Source organism: Tasmannia lanceolata, unplaced genomic scaffold (assembly GCF_043159265.1).
Source record: "Tasmannia lanceolata isolate RefF3 unplaced genomic scaffold, GAP_Taslan_0.1 ptg000002l, whole genome shotgun sequence".
Lineage (NCBI taxonomy): Eukaryota > Viridiplantae > Streptophyta > Magnoliopsida > Canellales > Winteraceae > Tasmannia > Tasmannia lanceolata.
In genome coordinates, this window is record NW_027518679.1 from 5154465 (window position 1) to 5180855 (window position 26391).

General features: G+C 39.2%; 2 pseudogenes; both read left to right on the plus strand.

The window, feature by feature from the left end:
• The first annotated feature begins 11286 nt into the window (after positions 1 to 11286).
• Positions 11287 to 12213, plus strand: LOC143887667 (SNF1-related protein kinase regulatory subunit beta-1 pseudogene; annotated as a pseudogene).
• Positions 12214 to 23877: 11664 nt separating this feature from the next.
• Positions 23878 to 24805, plus strand: LOC143887672 (SNF1-related protein kinase regulatory subunit beta-1 pseudogene; annotated as a pseudogene).
• The last annotated feature ends 1586 nt before the right edge of the window (positions 24806 to 26391 follow it).

Here is a 26391-nt window from a genome sequence, read left to right on the forward strand (position 1 = left end):
GACGTAAAAGATGGCGCTGCTCTCGCCACGCATCACCCATGCACCCATACAACCTAATCTCCATTAAAGGCGATGGGACAAGGCAGGCCCGGACTTCGCGATCACAAGTCACTTCTGACCTCCCCCCAACGAATAAAGGGGGAGGGCCCCAGGAGCAGGAAGCCAAGCAGAGGGGTCCGACCTCGACCACGCCAGAGGAAAAACTCGCGCCTCGGCCTAGGACCCCGGCACGAGGCCGCGGCGCACGAGACGTCATAGTCCCTCACAACAAAGACAATTCATATCAAACAGATGGGAAAAACAACACAGAGAAGCCCAGTGCGAATTCATAAAGGTTACCCATTCACATCATCCTGGCCCACAGGCCTACAAAAAGAAAGGAAAACAAGAAACAGAGCGCAGGACACGCAGGCCCGAAAATCCCCAACAGAAAAAAGGAAAGGCACGCAGGCCCCAAAATCCCCAATAGGAAAAAGGAAAGACACGAAGAAAGACAGGAGAAGTCGGAGGCTAACCAGAGGTAGACTCCTCTCCCGAGGGGTTCCCCTCCTCTTCCCAGGAGCTCTCCAGTAGGGGGTCCACCTCATATTCAAACAGCTGCTCATTAAGAAGGTCAACCTTTTTCTGTAGAGCCTCGTTCTCCCGCTTCAAGGCCTCGATCTCCTTTCCCATCTTCAAAATACGGCCACGTAATTCCGTTCCCTGGTGATAGGCTCGGTAGAAAAAAGACCACTCCCTGGCGACACGGGAACGAGACGACTTGTCTTCCCTGGGCAAGGAGGAAAGCCGAAGGGGGGGAAGCCGAAGGAAGAACCCGGGTCCCTCCTAGCCTTCTTCCGACGAGCCGCAAGATCCTCCCTCGGATTGGTAGACAAGTCAGGATCACTCGACGATTCCTGGAAGAGGCGGGCCTTGCCCCTAACTCGCGAAGGAAAACCAGACATGTTGTTAAAGAAGGCATGAGAGGACACCTACTGCAAAGCGCCAGGGTAATCCCCCTTTTAAACTCAAGAAGGGAATCCTGGTGCCTTGAAACAAGGCAACCCATCTGAAGATGCTACCGTTTCCCGGGGACGGCCGGCCGCCGCCGGATGAAACGGCACGCCTCCTCGTACCCGAAGTCCTCGAAAATGCCCTCATCATGGCATCGCTCAAACCAAACGTTACTCCCTTGGCCCATTCAATGGACCAAAGGAGTAAGGGGGAGTTATGATAGGACACAAATATGGCGTCGTTCTCAGAAATCGCCACATGTCGCCCATGCACGAGGAGAACCCAGCCATCATGAAGAGAGACGTTGGAAAATGATAAAGGCCATGCAGACATAACACGTGTCGCCACCCATGCCTCATCATCACAAACTATGGAAGGAAACGGCCGGCGAAGCCACGCACGCCGGCAAGGCAGGGGACGGCCCAATCCTACAAAGGAAGGCTTTCTCTCCATAATGATGAAAAGGGCCGCGTCCCTCCCTTTAAAAGAGAGGAAAAGGAAGAAGAACGGATCCCGCTTTTTCTAAAAAAAGAGACTTCCCCCATTGCCTGCTCCGCCAGGACAATCGAAAAAACAGGCGAGGCAACAACAGAGGAGGCTAGGAACCCAATCCTACTCTCCCTGCTAGTCCCCTCCGACCCACTCACTCACACAACCAGAAAGGAGCCCGCGCGCTGGCCCTAGTAACCCTGATAAAAACTCCTTCCCCTTCTCGTTGTCCATTATATTGATTGGTCGAAGGATCTGACTTGGGTGTCGAAGTGGTCGTCCGGGACCCACCCCGGACCCCCTGACCCCTTTGTTTGTGATTACAGACCCCGCGGAGGCCCTCTACCGACCGCGCGATCGCAGACCCGGATTCAGACGCCATCAGGATGAGAATTGAAAAAATATAAAGTTTCTGATTTTAGAAACATTATAAAACATACATCTTTTAGAAATAGAGAACCCTAGAGATGGTGTTAAGGAGCTTTTAGCCAAGTTTTGAGATGATATTGAATCTTAGATTTAGTTGACGCATGATAGAGATTGAAAAAATAGAAAGTTTCTTAATTTTGAAAGTTTATAAGATATCCATCGTTTAGACATAGAAAACCCTGGAGATAGTGTCAAGGAGCGTTTAGCCAATTTTTGGGATGAGGATAAGATGAAATTTAGTCTTAGATTTAGTAGATGAAAGATTGAGATTGAAGAAATAGAAAGTTTCTTATTTTAGAAACTTTACAAAACATTCATCTTTTAGACATATGAAAGCTTAGAGATGGTGTCAAGGAGCTTTTAACCAAGTTTTGAGATGAGAATGAGATGATATTGAATCTTAGATTTAGTTAACGGAGGATGGAGATTGAAAAAATAGAAAGTTTCTTAATTTAGAAACTTTAGAAGACATCCATCTTTTAGACGTACGTAACCCTAGAGATGGTGTCAATGAGCTCTCAGCTAAGTTTTAGGATGAGGATGGGATGAAATTGAATCTTAGATTTAGTTGATTAATGACGGAGATTGAAAAAATAGAAAGTTTCTTTGTTTTAAAACTTTACAAAACATCCATCTTTTAGACATAGGAAACCCTAGAGATGAAGTCAAGGAACTTTTAGCTAAGTTTTGAGTTGAGAATGAGAGGGTATTGAATTCTAGATTTAGTTGATGAAAAATGAAGATTGAAAAAATGGAAAGTTTCTGAAATTCCAAGGGTGGTCCCGAATACTTACTCTAACGGCAACTTATGAGGAGGAAAAAATTAGGTTGCTAACAAGTTTTAATCTTTTGAAAACTCAAACCCAATTTTGAAGATTAAGAGATCAAAGATGAAAATTAAGCACATAAGTTAAATCCTAAGTGCAAATAAAAGAAAGGCAAGAGATAAGAGAGATTGCACCCGAGATTTAAAGTGGTTCGGTCCTCCAACGCGAGGCCTACTCCACTCTACCAACCAAACCCGTTGATGGCTTCACTAATTGATCTTCTTAACTTCGGCGAAGATCGGTGCCGATTACAATTCCAATTGCTTTAACCTTAGTGGCAATCCTCACCACAGAGAGTGGGCTCAGCTTCTCCGAACACTCGCCCGTATACAATGTTCTTGATAAAAGAAAGAAAGAACAAAAAATCCCTCACAAGGGTTTACAAACTTTGTAGAAGATGTACAATTTGAGCCTAATGATCCAAATCCTAATCTTAGAGGTTGAGAGGCATAAACAAGCTTTAATCACTCTTTGGATGTTAAAATAGAGTTTTTGAGTGTTAGGATTGATGATTGGGAAGTTTGGAATGCCCATATATATAGAAAAACTAAATATGACCATTTGAGGGGCATAATGGTAAATCTGGCAAAGTTACCAACGGATATATTTCTTCCCGTTATAGTGGTCTTGAAGTTCTGAAAGAATTCTCGGAGTTCCGAGAGAATTCTCGGAGTTCCGGGAATACAAACAAAAATTGAAAAAAAGCTACTGGACCATTTCTCGGAGCTCTGAGGAATGTCTCGGAGTTCCGAGCTCGGAGCTTCGAGAATTCTCTCGGAGTTCCGAGAAGCCTATATGCAGCAGATTTTCAATTCTGTTTATTTGGGCTTTCCACTCTACACCAAGTTGGGATTGTTATGAGGGTTCCAAAAGTGTTGGAACACCACAAGGACAATCTCTTAAGCATTTAGGGTGTGTGAGATTAACTTATTTATGCCTCTAAACACCTAAACTAGGATTGGATCTTAGACAATCTAATATGACTTTGATCTTCAATTGAGCTTCAAGTCTTCATTCGCCTTGGATCTCCGATGTCTTTGGCCTTCATAATGTGGTCCAATGAGAGCTTCTTGGCCTCAATCCAAGCAATCTTGTCTTAGCACAATTGTGATCTATAACTTAGACAATCAAACACAATGGTGATCTTAAATCACTTGTGTATTGGAATCATCAAAATAAGATGGGAATGCCAAGGTGGGAACATGCCAAGGTGGGAACCATTGGGCTTACAATCTCCCCCTTTTTGATGATGACAAGCACAAGAGATTTTCCAATAAAAGCACACATCTATTTCCTTACACTAGATTTCTCTCCCCCTTTGGCATCAATAAAAAAGATTGGGGTAAAAGAAAATCAAATGGATGAAATTTATAATTTTTAGCTCCCCCTTTTTCAAGGAAAAAGACAAACATAAAACTCCCCCTAGTTAGAGTTTTTATTCAACATAAGAGGGGATATTTAAATAACCATAAAAAGATATTCAATTTTAAATTCGAACCCCTAATCTAAACACATGACTAGAATCATATGGGGGCTTTGGGAACCCAAGCTTTCTTGGTTCCACCACAATCCCTAATTTTAGATGCACATTGGAATTGGTAATGACCATTGATTCCATAAAAATGGCATCTAACATGAGGGTTTGATAGACTAGTCCTATCATGAAATGTATGATTAGGTCTATTACTAGCCTTCTTCAAGATTATGTCAATAATTTTATCACCATTTAGAAATCCATGGAGACATAATCTCTACCTTTCATTTTCATTATGAAGATGGGTTATTTGATTTAGAAAATCATTAGTGTCATCTTCATAAGATTTGGAAGAGCTTGCCACATTTTGAAGTTTAATAATTTGGCAAGTTTTCTCATCCAAACAACCCTTAAGGGTTTCAATCTCAAGTTTAAAATTTTCAAGTTTTGCTTGAGATTTAGATATGGAAGAAGATGACTCATTTTTCAAAACATCAAGTTCATTTTCTAATTTTGAAATAGATTTTTTAAGAACTTTATTTTTTAAAATTTGAGAATGCAAGGTTATGCACAATTCATCATAGGATATATTTCCACTATCACTACTTGATGAATTACAAGAGGGGTTCGAATTTACCTCATCTTCATGTGTGAGTGCCATGAAGCAAAGATCATCTTTTTTATCTTCCCCTTCGCTTGAACTTTTGCCCGACGTGCTTGAAGCATCCCAAGCGACGACGAGACCCTTATTCTTCTTCCAATCTTTCTTTTCCTTGTACTTCGAGGAAGATGACTTGAGAAGTGGACACTCCGGTCTTTTGTGTCCCGTCTTCTTGCAATTGTAACACCTTATTCCTCCTTCTACTTCATTTTCTTCTTTCTTCTTCTTTTTATCCTTTTTATGCTTCTTTCTCCATAAGCTTTTAAATTTTCTTAACGCTTCTTCCTCATCACTATCCGCTTCATTTGAGGATGATGAGTCCTTCTTGGAGGCCTTTAGGGCTAGAGATCGACTTTCTCTTTCTTTCTCTTTCGGCTTCTTCTCTTCTTGACGGCTAGTGAGGAGCATCTCATGAGTGATAAGAGATCATACAAGCTCCTCCATAGTTAGCGTCTTGAGATCTTTTGATTCTTGGATGGCGGTGACCTTTGGATCCCAATAAGGAGGAAGTGACCTAAGCAACTTACTCACAAGCTCATCAGTAGGATACGATTTACCAAGATTAGCTAATTCATTTGAAATTTTAGAAAATCGAGTATACATTTCGGAAATACTTTCGTTTTGACCCATTCTAAACATTTCATATTTGCTCTTTAACAAGTTTATTTTGGAATCCTTGACTTGTGATGTTCCCTCATGGGTAACGGCAAGTGTATCCCAAATAACCTTGGCGGAATAAAAAAGAGCTACTCTAATAAACTCCTCCATAGATAAGGCGCAAAACAAAGAGTTTATAGCTTTGTAATTTAAATTTGCATGCCTTTTCTCTACAACATTCCATTCTTCAAATGGCTTGGAAGGCAAAGTGTATCCATGTTCTACATATGCCAAAGCTCCACATCTATCGAAAGAAGATAGATGTGCATCCTTGTCTTCCAATGTCCATACTTGGACCCATCAAAGAAAGGAGGTCTAGTTGTGGAATGGCCTTCTGGAAGTCCGGTTCCATTTATATTTGCCATTTCACAATAGATAGTTGCCAAAGATCTTATGATCTTTCCCTTGTTTAAACTTTTAAAAAAAATTTACCAAAGATTTTAGGAAAAGAAAATCTTTTAAGAGCCTAGGCTCCGATACCAAGTGAAATTCGAAGGGTGGTCCCGAGTACTTACTCTAACGGCAACTTATGAGGAGGAAAAAATTAGGTTGCTAACAAGTTTTAATCTTTTGAAAACTCAAACCCAATTTTGAAGATTAAAAGATCAAAGGCGAAAATTAAGCACACAAGTAAAATCCTAATTGCAAATAAAAGAAAGGCAAGAGATAAGAGAGATTGCACCCGAGATTTAAAGTGGTTCGGTCCTCCAATGCGAGGCCTACTTCACTCCACCAACCAAACCCGTTGATGGCTTCACTAATTGATCTTCTTAACTTCGGCGAAGATTGGTGCCGATTACAATTCCAATTGCTTTAACCTTCGTGGCAATCCTCACCACGGAGAGTGGGCTCCGCTTCTCCGAACACTCACCCGTATACAATGTTCTTGGTAAAAGAAAGAAAGAACAAAAAATCCCTCACAAGGGTTTACAAACTTTGTAGAAGATGTACAATTTGAGCCTAATGATCCAAATCCTAATCTTAGAGGATGAGAGGCATAAACAAGCTTTAATCACTCTTTGGATGTTAAAATAGAGTTTTTGAGTGTTAGGATTGATGATTGGGAAGTTTGGAATGCCCATATATATAGAAAAACCAAATATGACCATTTGAGGGGCATAGTGGTAAATCTGGCAAAGTTACCAACGAATATATTTCTTCCCGTTATAGTGGTCTCGGAGTTCCGAGAGAATTCTCGGAGTTCCGAGAATTTCTCTCGGAGTTCCGGGAATACAAACAAAAATTGGAAGAAAGCTACTAGACCATTTCTCGGAGCTCCGAAGAATGTCTCGGAGTTCCGAGAAGCCTATATGCAGCAGATTTTCAATTCTGTTTATTTGGGCTTCCCAGTCTACACCAAGGTGGGATTGTTATGAGGGTTCCAAAAGTGTTGGAACACCACAAGGACAATCTCTTAAGCATTTAGGGTGTGTGAGATTAACTTATTTATGCCTCTAAACACCTAAACTAGGATTGGATCTTATACAATCTAATATGACTTTGATCTTCAATTGAGCTTCAAGTCTTCATTCGCCTTGGATCTCTGATGTCTTTGGCCTCAATCCAAGCAATCTTGTCTTAGCACAATTGTGATCTACAACTTAGACAATCAAATACATTAGTGATCTTAAATCACTTGTGTATTGGAATCATCAAAATAAGATGGGAATGCCAAGGTGGGAACCATTGGGCTTACAGTTTCGTATTGTAAAAACTTTATAAAACATCAATCTTTTAGACTTACTAAACCCTAGAGATGTTGTCAATGAGCATTTCGATTGATCTTTTATAGTATTGAAACTCTACAGATGATGTCAACGAGCTTTTAGCCACGTTCTGAGATGAGAATGAGGGGGCAATGAATCTTGGATTTAGTTGATAAAAGATGGATATTAAAAAGATAGAAAATTTCTTATTTTAGAAACTTTATAAAACATCCATCTTTTAAACATATGAAACCCTATAGATGGTGTCAATGAGCTTTTAGCCATGTTTTGGGATGATGATAAGAAGATTTTGATTCTTAGATTTAGGTGATGAAAAATGGAGATTGAAAAAATAGAAAGTTTCTTATTTTAGAAAATTTATAAAACATCCACCTTTTAGACATAGGAAACCCTAGAGATGGTGTCAAGGAACTTTGAGCTAAGTTTTGGGATGAGTTAGCGATGGTATTGAATCTCAAATTTAGTTGATGAAGGATGGCAAAAAAATAAAAAGTTACTTATTTTAGAAATTGTATAAAAAATCTATCTTTTAGACATATGAAACCCTAGGAGATGGTGTCAAGGAGCTTTTTGCCAAGTTTTGATACGAGGATGAGATGGTATTGAATCTTAGATTTTGTTAATGAAGGATGGAGATTGAAAAACAGATAGTTTCTAATCTTAGAAACTTTATAAAACATCCATCTTTTAGACATAAGAAACCCTCTAGATGGTGTCATGGAGCTTTTAGCTAAGTTTTGAGATGAGGATTAGATGGTATTCAATCTTAGATTGAGTTGATGAAGGATGGAGATTTAAAAAATATAAAGTTTCTAATTTTAGAAATTTTATAAAATAGATCCATCTTATAGACATAGGAAATCCTAGAGATGGTGTGAAAGAGCTTTTTGCCAAGTTTTGAGAGAAGGATGAGATGGTATTGAATCTTAGATTTAGTTGATTGAGGATGGAGAATGAGAAGTTTCTTATTTTAGAAACTTTAAAAAAATCTATCAAGAGACATAAGAGACCCTAGAGGTGATGTTAAAGGGCTTTTAGCCTAGTTTTGGGATGATGATGAGATGGTTTAAATCTTAAATTTAGTTGATGAAAGATGGAGATTGAAAAAAAAAAGATTCTTATTTTAGAAACTTTATAAAATATGTAGTTTTTAGACATAGGAAACCGTATAAATGGTGTTAAGGAGCTTTTAGCCAAGTTTTGGTATTAGGATAAGATGGTATTGAATCTTAGAATTAGTTGATGAAGGATTGAGAAAAAAATAGAAACTTTCTAATTTTAGAAACTTTATAAAATATCCATCTTTTAGACATAGGAGACCCTAGAGATGGTGTGAGTGTGCTTTTAGCTAAGTTTTTGGATGACGATGAGATTGTATTAATTCTAAGATTTATTTGATGAAGGATGAAGATTGACAAAATAAAAAGATTCTTATTTTAGAAACTTTATAAAACATCCATCTTTTAGAAATAGGAAACCCTAGAGATGATGGCAATAAGCTTTAAGCCAAGTTTTAGGATGAGAATGAGAGGATATTGAATCTTAGATTTATTTGATTAAAGATGGAGATTGAAAAAATAGAAAGTTTCTTATTTTTGAAACTTTATAAGACATCCTTCTTTTACACATTGTAAACCCTAGAGAAGGTGTCAAAGAGCTTTTAGCCAAGTTTTGAGATGAGGATTAGATGGTATTAAAACTTAGATTTAGTTGATGAAGGATGGAGAATGAAAATATATAAAGTTTTTTATTTTAGAAAATTTATAAAACATTAATCTTTTAGACTTTGTAAACCATAGAAATGGTGTCAATAAGCTTTTAGCCAAGTTTTGTGAGAAGAATGAGACGGTATTGAATCTTAGATTTACTTGTTGAATGATGGAGATTGAAAAAAATAGAAAGTTTCTTATTTTAGAAACTTTGTAAAACGTCAATCTTTTACACTTAGTAATCCCTATAAATGGTGTGAAGGAGCTCTGAGCTAAGTTTTGCGATGACTTAGCGATAGTATTGAATCTTAGATATAATTGATGACATATGGGTAGAAAATAAAAAGTTTCTTATTTTAGGAACTTTATAAAATATCTATCTTTTAGACATATGAAACACTAGAGATTCTGTCAAGGAGCTTTTAGCCAAGTTTTGAGATGAGGATGCGAAGGTAATGAATCTTAAATTTAGTTGATGAAGGATGGAGAATGGAAAAGCAGAAAGTTTCTGATTTTAGAAAGTTTACAAACCATTCATCTTTTGCGTATAGGAAACCCTGTAGATGGTGTCAAGGAACTTTTAGCCAAGTTTTAGGTTAAGGATGAGAATTGAAAAAACAGAAAGTTTCTGATTTTAGAAACTTTATGAAACATACATCTATTAGACATAGAAAACCCTATAGATGCTGTCAAGGAGCTTTTAGCCAAGTTTTGAGAAGGGATAAGATAATGTTGAATCTTAGATTTAGTTGACGCATGATGGAGATTGAAAAAATAGAAAGTTTCTTAATTTAAAAACTTTGTAAGACATCCATTTTTTAGACATAGGAAACCCTAGAGATAGTGTGAATGAGCTTTTAGGCAAGTTTTGGGATGAGGATGAGATGAAATTTAATCTTAGAATTTGTTGATGAAGGATGGAGAATGAAGAAATAGAAAGTTTCTTATTTTATAAACTTTACAAAATATTCATCTTTTAGACATAAAAAACCCTAGAAATGCTGACAAGGATCTTTTAGCCATGTTTTCAGATTAGGATGAGATGATATTGAATCTTAGATTTAGGTGACGCATGAGGGAGATTGAAAAAATAGTATGACATCCATCTTTTAGACGTAGGAAACCCTAGAGATAGTGCCAAGGATCTTTTAGCCAAGTTTTGTGATAGGGATGAGTGTAGACACCCCATTTTGACCGGACCCGGGTTCGAGTTGCTTGTACAAAGCCTCATCAAATCAGTGAGCTGGGGTCCCAAATTAAATCCTGGGGTAGTTTAGGGTCTCTCATAGACCTCCGTAAAATTTTGTCAAGATTCGAGCGCGTTTGCTCAGTAAACAGGTCAAGAGAGTGAGCGCAATGCAAACCAAAAAGGGGAGTGAATTCATCTGAAAAGGGGGTTGTCCACGGGAAAAAGGGAGACAAATATATCATTTTCATATAAAAAGGGGAGTGCATAATCCCGTCCAGGCCGCGCTTGATTCGCGCGCCCATCAACATTTGTGCGCCCATCAAACGGGTAGTGCTAATATCAGCAACCTGGTTTTTAATATAAAAAAAATCAAATGAAAAATGGAGGAGGGATCTCATTTTTTCGTAGAAAAGAGAAGGAGAGAGAGTGCGAAAAAAAAAAAAAAACTAAACCCTAGATCGGATTCTTCTCCCATCTTCTTCTCCGGCAAGACCCGGCCGGAATCCGGCTCGTCTTCCCCTCCTCTTTGCTCAAAAGAAGGATAAATAAAAAGATCGGGAAGGAGAGATTCATTTTCGTCAAGCAGAGAGGGAGAAAGGGGTTTTGGGGGATTTTCTTCTCCGATTAGTATCTCCGGCCAGACCTTGGAGCTTCGGTAGATTTCCGATCATCTTCCCCAAGGCTCTGGTCATATTCCCATCTCCGATCACCACCGCGATCGTCGACCATCTCTGGCCGAATCCCTTCCCCATGTTCTTCTCTATTTCCTATCCCAAACCAGATCTGACGATTTCCCCTCATTATTTTGTTTCCAGCAGAGAGAGAGAGAGAGAGCTCGCCGGCCTTCACTTTCTCCGTCAATTTATGCCGGAATCTGGCATAAAGAGCCGCTCCACTCCATGGAAACCTTGATTTCCTTTCAGGTATTTTTCCAGATCTGATTTTGTTTTAGATCTGAAATAGAGAGAGATCTAGGGAGTTTTTCATTTTCATAACAGAGGGAGAGAGATTACAGAGAAAGGGAGAGCTCCCTTTTCCGATCTCTGTATCTTCAAAACCCAGTTTTCTGAAAACTGCTTGTCGGAGAACCACTTTCCGGCGTGTCAATCTCCATAAATAACCCAAAGATCGATGGCATTTTCTGAAAACCCTTCTCTCTGTGTTATTTTCTAAGCCTTGGTCTTCAGATCTTCAGATTTAAAAAAAAAAAAAAAAAAAAAAATAGGGAATGTGAATGGAAGAGAAGATGGTATTAATGGAGGAGAGGAGCCTTCTAGAAGATCCGATCGTTATCTAGGTTTTAGAAATGATTTTCTAGAGAGCTCGAATCGGAAGGCCCGCGTTTTGTCATTGGATTTGATGGGGAATGCGCCACCTGAAAGTCCTAGAAGGATTCAATCTCCTCTTATGTTTACTCCTCAGGTTCCTGTAGCGCCCTTGCAGAGGGCTGCAGATGTTCCCCCAGTTTACAACCAACCATGGATGAATGACACCCATGATCCTCTGGATCATTCCCCAGAGCATAGAATCCTTGCAATGATCATAATGAACTATGGAGGTAATGATGTTGTAGTGAAGGGATCATGGGACAATTGGTCCTCAAGGAAAATTTTGCAAAGATCAGGCAAGGATCATTCCATTCTGTTGCTCCTCCCATCTGGCATCTACCAGTATAAGTTCGTTGTGGATGGTAAATGGAGATACATTCTGGATTTTCCTTTTGTAGCTGATGAGATGGGTTGTGTTACAAATCTCCTAGATGTTCATGACTATGTGCCAGAAAACCTCAAAAGTGTTGCCGAATTTGAGCTCCCTCCCTCTCCAGATTCAAGCTACGGTCAACCTTCCCCAGTAGAAGAGGACTTTGCAAGGAAGCCGTTGGCTGTTCCACCTCAGCTGCATCTCATGGTTTTTGGAATGGAGAACGCATAGGTTTCTTCGAAACCCCAACAGGTCGTTCTCAATCCCTTATTCATAGAGAAAGGATGGGCTCCTCAATCTTTGGTTGCCCTCAGCTTAACCCACAGGTTTCAATCCAACTTTCAAAAGAAAAGGTAGTTCAGCTCAAATTCCATTTGATTAGGTAAGTTTCTTTGTATGAGTAATTCATCTGGATCTATATCTGTTTGCCTGTTTGCCTCATGTTTGGAAATTTTTGATCTATATATGCAAAAATTTTTACTTTGATACTATCTTTCTATATGAGAATTTCTGAAAAGGAGATCATAATTCTGTTACAGAGAGGTTTTAATACAAGGTATTTTTAATTTGATTCATTGATGCTGTAGTTTTACAAATTGATTTTTGCCTCTTTGTGCTTTGTGGTTGGCTTTGAAGTGTTTAATATCATTTATTTATTTCATTAGGCTACCCAGCGGCTGGTCTGGGCTAATTATTTTTATTTTAAATAAATTGTTTAATTGAAGAAGGAAATCAGACGATTTGCACTATTCGATGTCCTTGACACGAATATTGTTTGATTTCAAGGCGGTTTGTAGAAATATTATATGTGTAGGAAATCAGATGATTACTTTGGCATCATCTGATTTCATTGGAGTCCCCGTATTGGGGTTTGTGGTTGGTTTTGAAGTGTTTGATATTGTTTTTACTTCATTAGGCTACCCAGCGGCTGGTCTGGGTTAATTAATGTTGTTTATCATGCTATTTGAATTTGAATTTGAGATTGCCTAGTAATTCTTTTCTACTCTCTTGGTGGACTAGCGCAGTCTTCTAGACTTCTTTAGATAATAGAACCTGTACTATGAGGCGTACTCTGTCTCGTTAGGCAATTCTCCTTTGGAGGCAAGCCTCATTTGTAGAATCCTCTCTGAGATTGCACCTCAGTTTGTTCCTCTGTTAATTAGAGACCAATTTGGTCAATTAGTTGTCTTAGCCTTGATTACCCCTTGCAGGGGCAATGATAAGGTTACTTGGAGCCCGTCTTTGTGTGTGTTTGGGAGACCCGCCTGGTCTCATTCTCTCGTTAGTCCTCTTTGTGCACCGTTTGGTTTTGGGAGAACACCCTACTCGGCTTGGCTTCATACCCCTACCCTTATGGGTATTGGGTTGCACATTTGTTGCACCCTGGGGCTAGGTAGCTGTCCGGCCCGGCTGGGTGTTTTTACCTTTGCCAAATATGCACAAGGTCTCTTATTCCTTTTAGACCCGCCCGGTCTCATTCTCTTGCCAAACCTCCTCTTTGTGCGCCGTTTGGTTTTGGAAGAACACCCTACTCGGCTTGACTTCATACCCTTACCCTTATGGGTATTGGGTTGCAAATTTGTTGCACCCTAGGGCTAGGTAGCTGTCCGGCCCGGTTGGGTGTTTTACCTTTGCCAAATATGCACATGGTCTCTTATTCTTTTTGCTTGTAAGCTTCTCCTTAGTCGATAGTCCATTCGCATAGGAGTCAGCCTTGATTAGAGAGTCTTTGACTCATTCATCCTTTAAATAGTGTTATTAGAGAGTCTTTGACTCATTCGCCTCTTAGGTGGCGTTATTAGAGAGTCTTTGACTCATTTGTCTTTTCAGTAGTGTTGTAGGAGAGTCTTGGACTCCTTTGTCTTTCAGGTGTTGTTATTAAAGAGTTCTGACTCAATCTTTCTCTTTTAGAGAGTCTTTGACTCATTTATCCTTTGGTCGGTGTTTTTAGAGTCTTTGACTCGTGTTTCCATCTCTTAGAGAGTCTTTGACTTGTATATCCTTTAGTTGTTCTCAGTGGAGTCTTTGACTCGTGTTTTCATCTCTTAGAGAGTCTTTGACTCGTATATCCTTTAGTTGTTGTCAGTGGAGTCTTTGACTCGTGTTTTCTTCTCTCTTAGAGAGTCTTTGAATCGTGTTTCCTTTTCTTTCAGAGAATCTTTGGTTCATTTATTCCTTTGGTGATGTTATTAGAGAGTCTTTGACTCATTTATTTCTTTCGCAGTTTTCTTAGAGAGTCTTAGACTCATTTGTACTTTCAGTTGGATTTATTAGAGAGTCTTTGACTCGCTTTTCCTTTTGCAGTCATTAGAGAGTCTTTGACTCCGTTATCTCATTTTCAGTGTTTTCAGTTACTCTTATTAGAGAGTCTTTGACTCGTTTGCTCTTATAACGGTGATATTAGAGCATAGTTTCCCTTATTCACCCTAGGGTTTGGCCCTAGGGTTTTGCTTGTATATTCTCTCCGGTCTTTGGCCAAAAGGGAGAAAACATCAGAAATTTTAAAATCCATAAGCATTGAAGTCATTAAAAATCTCAAAAACATTAGAAACTTAAAACATAAAAAATAGTTGATTTGCTGTAAGTGTTTGTTAGTTTGAGAGTTCGTTTCGAACTACGTTGGCTTGATCCTCTTCCGAGGTACGTAGTGCAGCTTGGGATTTACATCCCAAGTCCAGCCAAACTTTTTTGTAAATAAATGTTTTAAACCTTCTTCAAAAACCTTTAAGATCTTGTTTTCAAAAGATCTTCCTCTAGAGTTAGGAGTTTCTCCTAGATAGAGAGTTTTAGAGTTAGGTTGTGTCTTTTGATAGGTTGTTTGTTTGTTTGTTTGTTGTGTGCTTGTTTTAGAGTTAGAAGTTTGTCTTGGATTTGTTGTGTGCTTGTTTGTGTTTGTTTTAGAGTTAGGGGTTTGTCCTAGAGTTATAGGAGCGCCTCCGTCCGGTCAGTTGGCGATTCACATCGCCGACTGATGACTAGAGTAGGATACGCTAGTCCACCCTTGGTTTTCCTTAGGAAATACAGCCTAGTTACACATAGGTTGTAGGAACCACCTGCATTAGCTTAGGGCTAATCTGCATTTAATTAGGGCATATAGGGTGTCCTAAAATCCACAATTCACTGGAATTTAAATAATCCTACAATAAACTTTAATAATTGGTCCGGTCTTTTAGATCGAGTCTAGGATAGAGGTCTAGGTGTCTTAGGCATCCTAGCTTAGAATAGGCGCGAAGAACTACGTTGCCTTGATTCTCGTGGAGGCGGGGATACGTAGGCTTCTTTGGATGAATACCAGACCATCCGAGGACTCGGGCTAATGTTTTAGAGTCTTAGGACTTGTTGTGCTGTTATTGTAGGATTTGATGTGTTTTCTTACTTTATTGTACTGATTCTATACCTTTAGCTATAGCTTGCATGTGTTTGCACATCAGAACTTAGACACCTTTTAGGCATGTCTCTCATAACCTAGCTATGCTTAGGTGGCACATCTTTCATTTTATTTTATGTGTGTTTATTATTTTTATCTTCAGGAAATGCATGCTTAGGTAGACGACTCCTGAGGATTGTTCCCATTTCACATGATTTTTACCCAAACTTCTTTGAAGTTAATAAAAATGGCATAAGAGACCAAGTGCTTGCACTCGGACGAATTGGGGGTGCTCTCAGACCTTCCCCATTCGTAACCAGGCACGAACCCATATATATTTCTGGTTATCCATTGCACAGAGGATTTGATTTTAGGGTTCCATGGCATATCCATGGATGGCGACTCTGAGTTTATTTCAGGTATGTCTTGGTTTCGAGCCTTGGCTCCGGATCGAGACATATCTCTTTCTTTTTATATATCGCCACTCGTGCTATGCTATGAGGGTGGCATCCGTTTTGAGAGTTCCTTGGTAGAGCTCTCCACACACGTGGATGATCCAGATGGTGTTAGGGACCCGTTCCCTCGCCCTCGCCGCCTATCTCGGATCGGGGTCCACAGGCTGGCGACTCTGCTGGGGATTTCTTGGAACATTGCCTAACTCTATAAAAATGCCATTTTTACTAACTTTGGAGAAATTTGGGATTAAATCATTTTAAATGGGAACTCTATCGTTAGAATCCAGGGGCACCAGATAGGTGCATAATTAAAACAAGGGATTCACACACTACACTTCATGCATTATCATATTTGTTATTTCTTTTATTATTTTTTGTTTTTCCTTCTTGGCTCCATGGGATAGATTCGATGCGTACCCGACTGGGATGTCTTCACCCTGATGGTACTGTTGAATTTATTTCCAAGCTATGCGCCAGCGCTGCAGCCGTAAACACTCGGTGCACTTGTGTTTACAGCAGCCGATGAGCAATGAAGCATACTATGTATAACACTCGGTGCACTTGAGTTATACATATTAAGTATGTTTCATACGCATAGTACCCTTTAGATTGAGTCCGGAGCCCTACTTTGTTTTATATATATTATATATATACTTACTGATCTAGTGAAATCCAACTAGGAAGTACCCTTGTTTATAAAAAGTATATTGCATCCATTTAGGGTCGAACATGTGTTGCTCACACATGTGGAGCCTAGAGTTAGGAGCTTTGCCCCATTTGTAGACTAGGGTAGTTCATTTTATATGGCTACGACGCGGTCCTAGTACACTTATCAGTCTGTCTTGAGTCGAGATTTTCTTGACTTAGCTAGATTAGAATTAGGGCTGGTGCCCCTGGTTAGGATTTGTGTGTATGTGTATGTACCTATATATACTGATCATGTATATTATGGTTCTTCTCTTAGTCAGAGATTTCTTATTCATTTCAATCAGTTGTATCCATCTCGAATTCAGATATAGATCTAGTCAATGGCTTTTTACCGCCATTACCTTGGCCAGGTTTAGTCTTTGATCTGTTGATTATAGGGTTTGACCCATTGTTGTATATTCTTACCTTGGGTTAGTTCATCTGTTGATCACCTTTTTATAGTAATCATTATTCATATACTTTCGATTGAGCTAGGATGATCCCTTGTATAGCCGTTATGCAGCCGGATTTTATCCAGAATTTTTTTGAGCATGACCGCTGTTTATTAGAGTTAGGAAAACCATGAGTTTACCTTACCATGGGCTTTCTTGTTTAGTCGTTATGCTGTCGAATTTTTCGCAGTACATTTTGAGCATGACTGCTACTCTTTAGAGTCAGTTTACTTAGTCTGGACCTTGACCTCATCGTATAGCCGTTATGCTGCTGGATTTTATCCAAAAACATGTTAAGCATGATTGCTATCCTTTGGAGTCAGTCTACTTTGTCTTGATTCCCATATAGACATTGCTCAGTAGGATTAGATCCTTACCTGCTTTATCTTGAGATCTAGCCGATAGCTCGTTTGGTGTCCTTATGACCATGGTCTATCATTTTTTATCATATTGATCGTACAGTTGTTGATATCCATCATTCAAATTTTAGATCTGGTCTTTGACCCTACTTTTGTCATTCTTATGGCCATGGTCTATTATCTGAGCCATTGTTTTTTTCATTGATCCATGTTTACCTATCATATATCTTTTACCTTTGGATCATATCGAAATCATTGAAGAAAAAGTTTGATCTTACCTGTATTCTTTGAGTGCATGATCGTTGCTGAGATCAAAACTTATTTTGATTAGGGATGTTTATCGTCCCTGACTCTTTCATTCCCAAAAGAAGAGCAGTTATACTAAAAAAAACTTAAAGGTGTGGATTGAGAATTCATTGAGACCCTGTTGATGTAGGTCATATTATCACTGTCTATTTTTCTTTAATCTTCATAGACAGTATTTCTTTGATTTTCAGAATAAAATACGCTTTGGTGTGTTTCAAGATTACTCTTTTCTCTATTTGTTCAGAATCTTTATCCCATGACTATTGATCTAGTGTGTGTGCTTCCAAGTCAAGAGTCTATGTTTAGCGAAAGACCATTCTTTCTAAAGACTGACCATTTCCAATCATACTTGATCCAGGCAGTCTATTGTTTTACCCACATTGTCAACATAAGCCTTTTGTTGCCCCATTTAACCTAGACCTTGTGGAATTGCCTTTTCTGGGATTCCTACTCCAGGATCGAACTTTATAGTTATCATTCTCATGAGGAAAGGTGTATCACCTATAAACTTTTAGTGTCAGTTCACTACCTTTGAAGAAGTGTCCTGTGTCTTTAGATTTGCCTTTCATTGAGTGTACATGAACTTTCTTCTCTCTAAGTTGAAAAAGTTCAGTTCCGTAGATGTTAAAAGAAAAAAAAAAGAGTGGCATATCTGTCAGTCTTTCTTATACATAGTCAGTCTTCTGTTAAGTCTGATGTAGAAGCCCATTGAGGTGTGTTAAAAATCATCAATGTACTTACAGTCTTCAATTCAATAAAATTGTTGATTTCGTATCTTTGATACTCTATGATTCACTCTTAGATTTAATGTTTAAATAACTAAAGACACCCTTCTCGGATGAGAATGCAGACAAAATTTCTCTTGAGATTTGAAAAATGATCAAACTAGAGAAAGAGCGTCGAGCATAGCCACTTAAAGAAGAAATCGAAGCCATTGATAGTGGTATCGAAATTCAAAACTCGGAAAAGATGGAGTGGCAAAACTTTATCTCCCGAGGAGCGCAAAGAATTGATAAACCTGTTTAGAGGGGTTTGAGGTAGTCTTGCTTGATCCTATAAGGATAAACCAGGAGAATACCCTGTTGTTGAGCAGAGCAAGACTCCATTGGATTTAAACATTTAGTTGAAAGTGAAGATTTTAAAAAGTGGAAACGTCAGACATCCTGTGGAGTTGATGAAATATTGAGAGAAGATTTTCAGAGGGAGTGGAGCACAGTGGTTGAAGTTTTGCCAGAAAATCGCCAGACTCCTCGAAAAAAAAATAAAAAATTTCAAAGCTTTTGAACCTTAAACAAAAGAGCTTGTACATCAAATACATCAGGAGGCCATCCTTGATCGTTTGAGCTTTTATAGCCAAAATCCTAATGTTTTAAAATCCATTTGTAAACCCTTTGGGCCAAAAGCAAAATTAAAACAACTTCTTTTCAAACACATTATAAACCCGGGGCATTTATGCACCCGAACTACGTCGGACCTGATCCCCAACTCTTCAGGGGTACGTAGGCAACTTGATTAATTCAAGTTCGGTCAAACCTTGGGATAAAATCCCTTTTCAAAATTTTGAAGCTAAATGCTAAACCATTCTTTGAAAAATCCCAAAGTGAACTACGCGGACTTGATCCTCCATTTTTGGGATACGTAGGTAGTCTGGCTAGACCAGATTCGGTCCAAATCCTTAGAACCTTAGGTATTCAACCCTTTTGAACCCAAGCCCACCTAGAAAGTCATTCTGCTGAAACAAGCAAAGGTTCAAGGCGAATGAAAAGAAAAACAGAAAGAAAAGAATGAGAGTCTGAGGACCCGCTAGGTTGAAAACCCGAAAGGGCGGCCTAGATAAAAACATTTTCTTGCTAAGTCAATAACCAAAGAGATTGGCTTATGTAAAGTAAGGGTAGCGGTCTGCTGGATTGAAAACTTGAAGATGCAATCTAGTCAAAGGCAAAGACTTCCCACGAAAAGTTGAGTTGAATAGAAGCAGAAGGAGTTCCTCAGTTACGTAGAATTCCCAAGTTTGAGTGCAAGCAAAAGTTGAGACAAGTGGTCTTTTAGACTGAAAACTTGAAAATTAAAAGTTGTGACTTCTTTTGAAGAGGAGACTCAAGAAGACAGAGAAACAATCACTACATAGGGTAGGATCTTGGAATCCGAATAGTGTCAGCGAGATTTACTTTGACACCTTTTTAAACTAGGGGCATTAAAACCGAGCAACCCAAAGGGGGTAATAACCATGACGGAAATCCCGATGGAGGAAATTAGAGCATCTTGACTTGGTTTTTGAGACTACTCTAAGAGTGGCTGACCTTACCATTTAAAAAATGATACATTTGATTTAAGAGTGAATCAAAATTTAGTCAAGTCCCTTGAATATTGTAACTCTTCTTTGAAAGAGTCCTCAGGAGTCTGTTCCTTGTTTATCATTGTTTTCTTTTAGAATCCAAAGTGTTTGGCACTGAAAAGAATGGGTGTACACCTTCCGAAATGTAAAGAAAAATCTAGAGTAGATCCTGGTTTAAGAATCAAGGAAAGGGCAAGAAACATTTGGTCCAAACCTACCAGAGACATCAAGCCTTAAGTAATATTCAGCAAAATGAAGAATCTTAGATCTAGCCTTTGTGAAGTTGGTTTTACCACTATACCAAAGAAAGAACCCATGCAAACTCAAATTTTTCCTACTTACCTCGGTTTTGCTTTCTTAAGACCTTGTCATGGAAGCACATCATACTAGGGGCATCTTTTATGACTTGCGTCATAAAAGATATTACACAATGATAACTGAGATATCTATTCTTAGCCAATAGAAACCAGAGAAGCTTGAGCATACTCTTTGAGTTGAATTCCTTGATCAAATTGTACCTTCAGGAGTCAGTTTCAGAAACCTCAATTCCCAGCGGAGTATAGAATCTACTCCTGCATCCTTCAAACCTCATCAGAATGCTTTTCACCTGTTAAAAAGAGTCAGCACCTGAAAATCTCATCAATCTACTTGAGTTTTGCTTTCAGCAAAGATCATGCGCTCGTAGTTATTCTCGGTAAGAGATGACTGGCCCATTATTGAAATCAATCAAAGATGGTAAATTCTTCATTCCTTTTGAAGATTTTTAATAAGGATAGAAATTGATGATTCCGTGTTCCACGGTTTGATTTTTCTTCCATGGTTTTAGAAAGTTTTCAATAAAGGAAGAAATTACTATATTCTGTGTTACACGGTTTGATATTTTCTTCCATTATAAAAAAAAAAAACCTTTGGTTTGCACTTGTTTTGACAAAATTTAAAAAAAAAAAAAAAAAAAACAAAAAGCTCTTTGAGTGATTAGTGTGTACTTATCTGATTTGTACTCTTTGAGAGTTTGGTTTTTGTTTGCTTTGACAAAGTTTTAATTCGATGACAAAAACTCTTTCAGTGTTTTTAAGAAGTATGAAAATTATTGAACTTGTGTTACATGATTTGGTCTTTTTGAGGGTTTTTAATTGGGGAAAAATTGCTGATCCTGTGTTACACGGATTGGTCTTTTCTTCCTTCTCCCCCGATGATTAGTAGTGTAATGTCAAGTAGTGACTTACCTAATCATCGTTCCGCAATGTGCAGCTTCCTAACGTGTTAGGAGTCATGCGTATCTGTGAAGAGGTTTGTATGAGACTGTTTAGCAGGACATACAAATTTGGGTTTACGTGGAACTGTTTAGCAGAACCGCGTGATCCGGAGTGATTCGCTACCTTGAAAGAGAGGAGTCAGAATTACTCGGATAGTTAAACAGATTTATTTTCAGCAATGATCTGTATAACTATCGCTGGGCTTGAGACTTAGTCTCGCCTCGGGTATTAGAAGTTTGAGTTTAGCTCGAATATTCGAGTACCCCTTTAAATGGTCGAGTAAGTTTTAGACTGATCGACAAGATAAGTTACCGGACCTGTGTTACACGGTTTGGTCGTTTTGAAAGATTTTAACAGAATTGTAAATTACCGGACCTGTGTTACACGGTTTGGTCGTTTTGAAAGATTTTAACAGAATTGTAAATTACCGGACCTGTGTTACACGGTTTGGTCTTTTTATAAGATTTTAATAGAGATGGAAATTACCGAACCTGTGTTACACGGTTTGGTCTTTTTGAAAGATTTTAATAGAGATGGAAATTACCGAACCCGTGTTACATGGTTTGGTCTTTTTGAAAGATTTTAATAGAGTTGGAAGTTACCCAACCTGTGTTACACGGTTTGGTCTTTTTGAAATGTTTTAATAGGAAAAATATTTCCGATCCTATGTTACACGGATTGGTCTTTTCTTCCTTCTTCCGAGTATTTAGTACCCTGATGATTAGTATTGTAATGTCAAGTAGTGACTTACCTAATCATCGTTCCGCAATGTGCAGCTTCCTAACGTGTTAGGAGTCATGTGTATCTGCGAAGAGGTTTGTATGGGACTGTTTAGCAGGGCATACGAATTTGGGTTTATGTGGAACTGTTTAGCAGAACCACGTGATCCGGAGTGATTCGCTACCTTGAAAGAGAGGAGTCAGAGTTACTCGGATAGTTAAACAGATATATTTTCAGAAATGATCTGTATAACTATCGCTAGGCTTGAGACTTAGTCTCGCCTTTGGTATTAGATGTTTGAGTTTAGCTCAAATATTCGAATACCCTAATAATTGGTCAAGTCTTAGACTGATCCGCATGATATAAAAAAAAAAAAACTCTTTGAGTGTTTGGTTTTGAACTTGTTTTGGATGAGTTTCACTACATTGGTCTTTGGCCTATTTTTGCAGGTTTCTAAAATGGAAAAACTCTTTGAGTGCTTGAGTTTGTGCTTGTCTTAGAAAAATTGCAACGTTGTTTAAAAAAAAAAAAAAATGAAAGCTCTTTGAGTAATTTAAGTGATTGGTTTGTTTGTTTGGTTTGTACTCTTTGAGCAATTGTTATGTTTACTTTGGCTTAGCCTGATAAAAAAAAAGTGTTTGTGTTTCTGTAATCGTTCGTTCGTCTTTTGTTAACTAGCTTAAATAGTTGAGTCGTGAGCGTTAGAGAGAGACTATCTCTTTGAGATGTCTTAGTTGCTGGGTTAAGAGTCGGTGAGAGGCTATCTCCTTATTGTTGGTAGAGTCTTACCCTTATAAATACTGTTCTTAGAACCAAAAATAAGATAAAAAAATAAAAAAAAATTTGCTTTGTTTTGCTTTCGGGTCAGTCAAAATGTGTCGTCTGTTCAGCTTTGCCATTCGCGTGTTACACACGCTCTGCCAAAGAGGGGCATCTGTAGACACCCCATTTTGACCGGACCCGGGTTCGAGTTGCTTGTACAAAGCCTCGTCAAATCAGTGAGCTGGGGTCCCAAATTAAATCCTGGGGTAGTTTAGGGTCTCTCATAGACCTCCGTAAAATTTCGTCAAGATTCGAGCGCGTTTGCTCAGTGAACAGGTCAAGAGAGTGAGCGCAATGCAGACCAAAAAGGGGAGTGAATTCATCTGAAAAGGGGGTTGTCCACGGGAAAAAGGGAGACAAATATATCATTTTCATATAAAAAGGGGAGTGCATAATCCCGTCCGGGCCGCGCTTGATTCGCGCGCCCATCAACATTTGTGCGCCCATCAAACGGGTAGTGCTAATATCAGCAACCTGGTTTTTAATATAAAAAAAAATCAAATGAAAAATGGAGGAGGGATCTCATTTTTTCGTAGAAAAGAGAAGGAGAGAGAGTGCGAAAAAAAAAAAAAAAAAACTAAACCCTAGATCGGATTCTTCTCCCATCTTCTTCTCCGGCAAGACCCGGCCGGAATCCGGCTAGCCTTCCCCTCCTCTTTGCTCAAAAGAAGGATAAATAAAAAGATCGGGAAGGAGAGATTCATTTTCGTTAAGCAGAGAGGGAGAAAGGGGTTTTGGGGGATTTTCTTCTCCGATTAGTATCTCCGGCCAGACCTTGGAGCTTCGGTAGATTTCCGATCATCTTCCCCAAGGCTCTGGTCATATTCCCATCTCCGATCACCACCGCGATCGTCGACCATCTCTGGCCGAATCCCTTCCCCATGTTCTTCTCTATTTCCTAACCCAAACCAGATCTGACGATTTCCCCTCATTATTTTGTTTCCAGCAGAGAGAGAGAGAGAGAGCTCGCCGGCCTTCACTTTCTCCGGCAATTTATGCCGGAATCTGGCATAAAGAGCCGCTCCACTCCATGGAAACCTTGATTTCCTTTCAGGTATTTTTCCAGATCTGATTTTGTTTTAGATCTGAAATAGAGAGAGATCTAGGGAGTTTTTCATTTTCATAACAGAGGGAGAGAGATTACAGAGAAAGGGAGAGCTCCCTTTTCCGATCTCTGTATCTTCAAAACCCAGTTTTCTGAAAACTGCTTGTCGGAGAACCACTTTCCGGCGTGTCAATCTCCATAAATAACCCAAAGATCGATGGCATTTTCTGAAAACCCTTCTCTCTGTGTTATTTTCTAAGCCTTGGTCTTCAGATCTTCAGATTTTTAAAAAATAAAAAATAACAAAAATAGGGAATGTGAATGGAAGAGAAGATGGTATTAATGGAGGAGAGGAGCCTTCTAGAAGATCCGATCGTTATCTAGGTTTTAGAAATGATTTTCCAGAGAGCTCGAATCGGAAGGCCCGCGTTTTGTCATTGGATTTGATGGGGAATGCGCCACCTGAAAGTCCTAGAAGGATTCAATCTCCTCTTATGTTTACTCCTCAGGTTCCTGTAGCGCCCTTGCAGAGGGCTGCAGATGTTCCCCCAGTTTACAACCAACCATGAATGAATGACACCCATGATCCTCTGGATCATTCCCCAGAGCAAAGAATCCTTGCAATGATCATAATGAACTATGGAGGTAATGATGTTGTAGTGAAGGGATCATGGGACAATTGGTCCTCAAGGAAAATTTTGCAAAGATCAGGCAAGGATCAGTCCATTCTGTTGGTCCTCCCATCTGGCATCTACCAGTATAAGTTCGTTGTGGATGGTAAATGGAGATACATTCTGGATTTTCCTTTTGTAGCTGATGAGATGGGTTGTGTTACAAATCTCCTAGATGTTCATGACTATGTGCCAGAAAACCTCGAAAGTGTTGCCGAATTTGAGCTCCCTCCCTCTCCAGATTCAAGCTACGGTCAACCTTCCCCAGTAGAAGAGGACTTTGCAAGGAAGCCGTTGGCTGTTCCACCTCAGCTGCATCTCATGGTTTTTGGAATGGAGAACGCATAGGTTTCTTCGAAACCCCAACAGGTCGTTCTCAATCCCTTATTCATAGAGAAAGGATGGGCTCCTCAATCTTTGGTTGCCCTCAGCTTAACCCACAGGTTTCAATCCAACTTTCAAAAGAAAAGGTAGTTCAGCTCAAATTCCATTTGATTAGGTAAGTTTCTTTGTATGAGTAATTCATCTGGATCTATATCTGTTTGCCTGTTTGCCTCATGTTTGGAAATTTTTGATCTATATATGCATAAATTTTTACTTTGATACTATCTTTCTATATGAGAATTTCTGAAAAGGAGATCATAATTATGTTACAGAGAGGTTTTAATACAAGGTATTTTTAATTCGATTCATTGATGCTGTAGTTTTACAAATTGATTTTTGCCTCTTTGTGCTTTGTGGTTAGCTTTGAAGTGTTTAATATCATTTATTTATTTCATTAGGCTACTCAGCGGCTGGTCTGGGCTAATTATTTTTATTTTAAATAAATTGTTTAATTGAAGAAGGAAATCAGACGATTTGCACTATTCGATGTCCTTGACACGAATATTGTCTGATTTCAAGGCAGTTTGTAGAAATATTATATGTGTAGGAAATCAGATGATTACTTTGGCATCATCTGATTTCATTGGAGTCCCCGTATTGGGGTTTGTGGTTGGTTTTGAAGTGTTTGATATTGTTTTTACTTCATTAGGCTACCCAGCGGCTGGTCTGGGCTAATTAATGTTGTTTATCATGCTATTTGAATTTGAATTTGAGATTGCCTAGTAATTCTTTTCTACTCTCTTGGTGGACTAGCGCAGTCTTCTAGACTTCTTTAGATAATAGAACCTGTACTAGGAGGCGTACTCTGTCTCGTTAGGCAATTCTCCTTTGGAGGCAAGCCTCATTTGTAGAATCCTCTCTGAGATTGCACCTCAGTTTGTTCCTCTGTTAATTAGAGACCAATTTGGTCAATTAGTTGTCTTAGCCTTGATTACCCCTTGCAGGGGCAATGATAAGGTTACTTGGAGCCCGTCTTTGTGTGTGTTTGGGAGACCCGCCCGGTCTCATTCTCTCGTTAGTCCTCTTTGTGCACCGTTTGGTTTTGGGAGAACACCCTACTCGGCTTGGCTTCATACCCCTACCCTTATGGGTATTGGGTTGCACATTTGTTGCACCCTGGGGCTAGGTAGCTGTCCGGCCCGGCTGGGTGTTTTTACCTTTGCCAAATATGCACAAGGTCTCTTATTCCTTTTAGACCCGCCCGGTCTCATTCTCTTGCCAAACCTCCTCTTTGTGCGTCGTTTGGTTTTGGAAGAACACCCTACTCGGCTTGGCTTCATACCCTTACCCTTATGGGTATTGGGTTGCACATTTGTTGCACCCTAGGGCTAGGTAGCTGTCCGGCCCGGTTGGGTGTTTTACCTTTGCCAAATATGCACAAGGTCTCTTATTCCTTTTGCTTGTAAGCTTCTCCTTAGTCGATAGTCCATTCGCATAGGAGTCAGCCTTGATTAGAGAGTCTTTGACTCATTCATCCTTTAAATAGTGTTATTAGAGAGTCTTTGACTCATTCGCCTCTTAGGTGGCGTTATTAGAGAGTCTTTGACTCATTTGTCTTTTCAGTAGTGTTGTAGGAGAGTCTTGGACTCCTTTGTCTTTCAGGTGTTGTTATTAAAGAGTTCTGACTCAATCTTTCTCCTTTAGAGAGTCTTTGACTCATTTATCCTTTAGTCGGT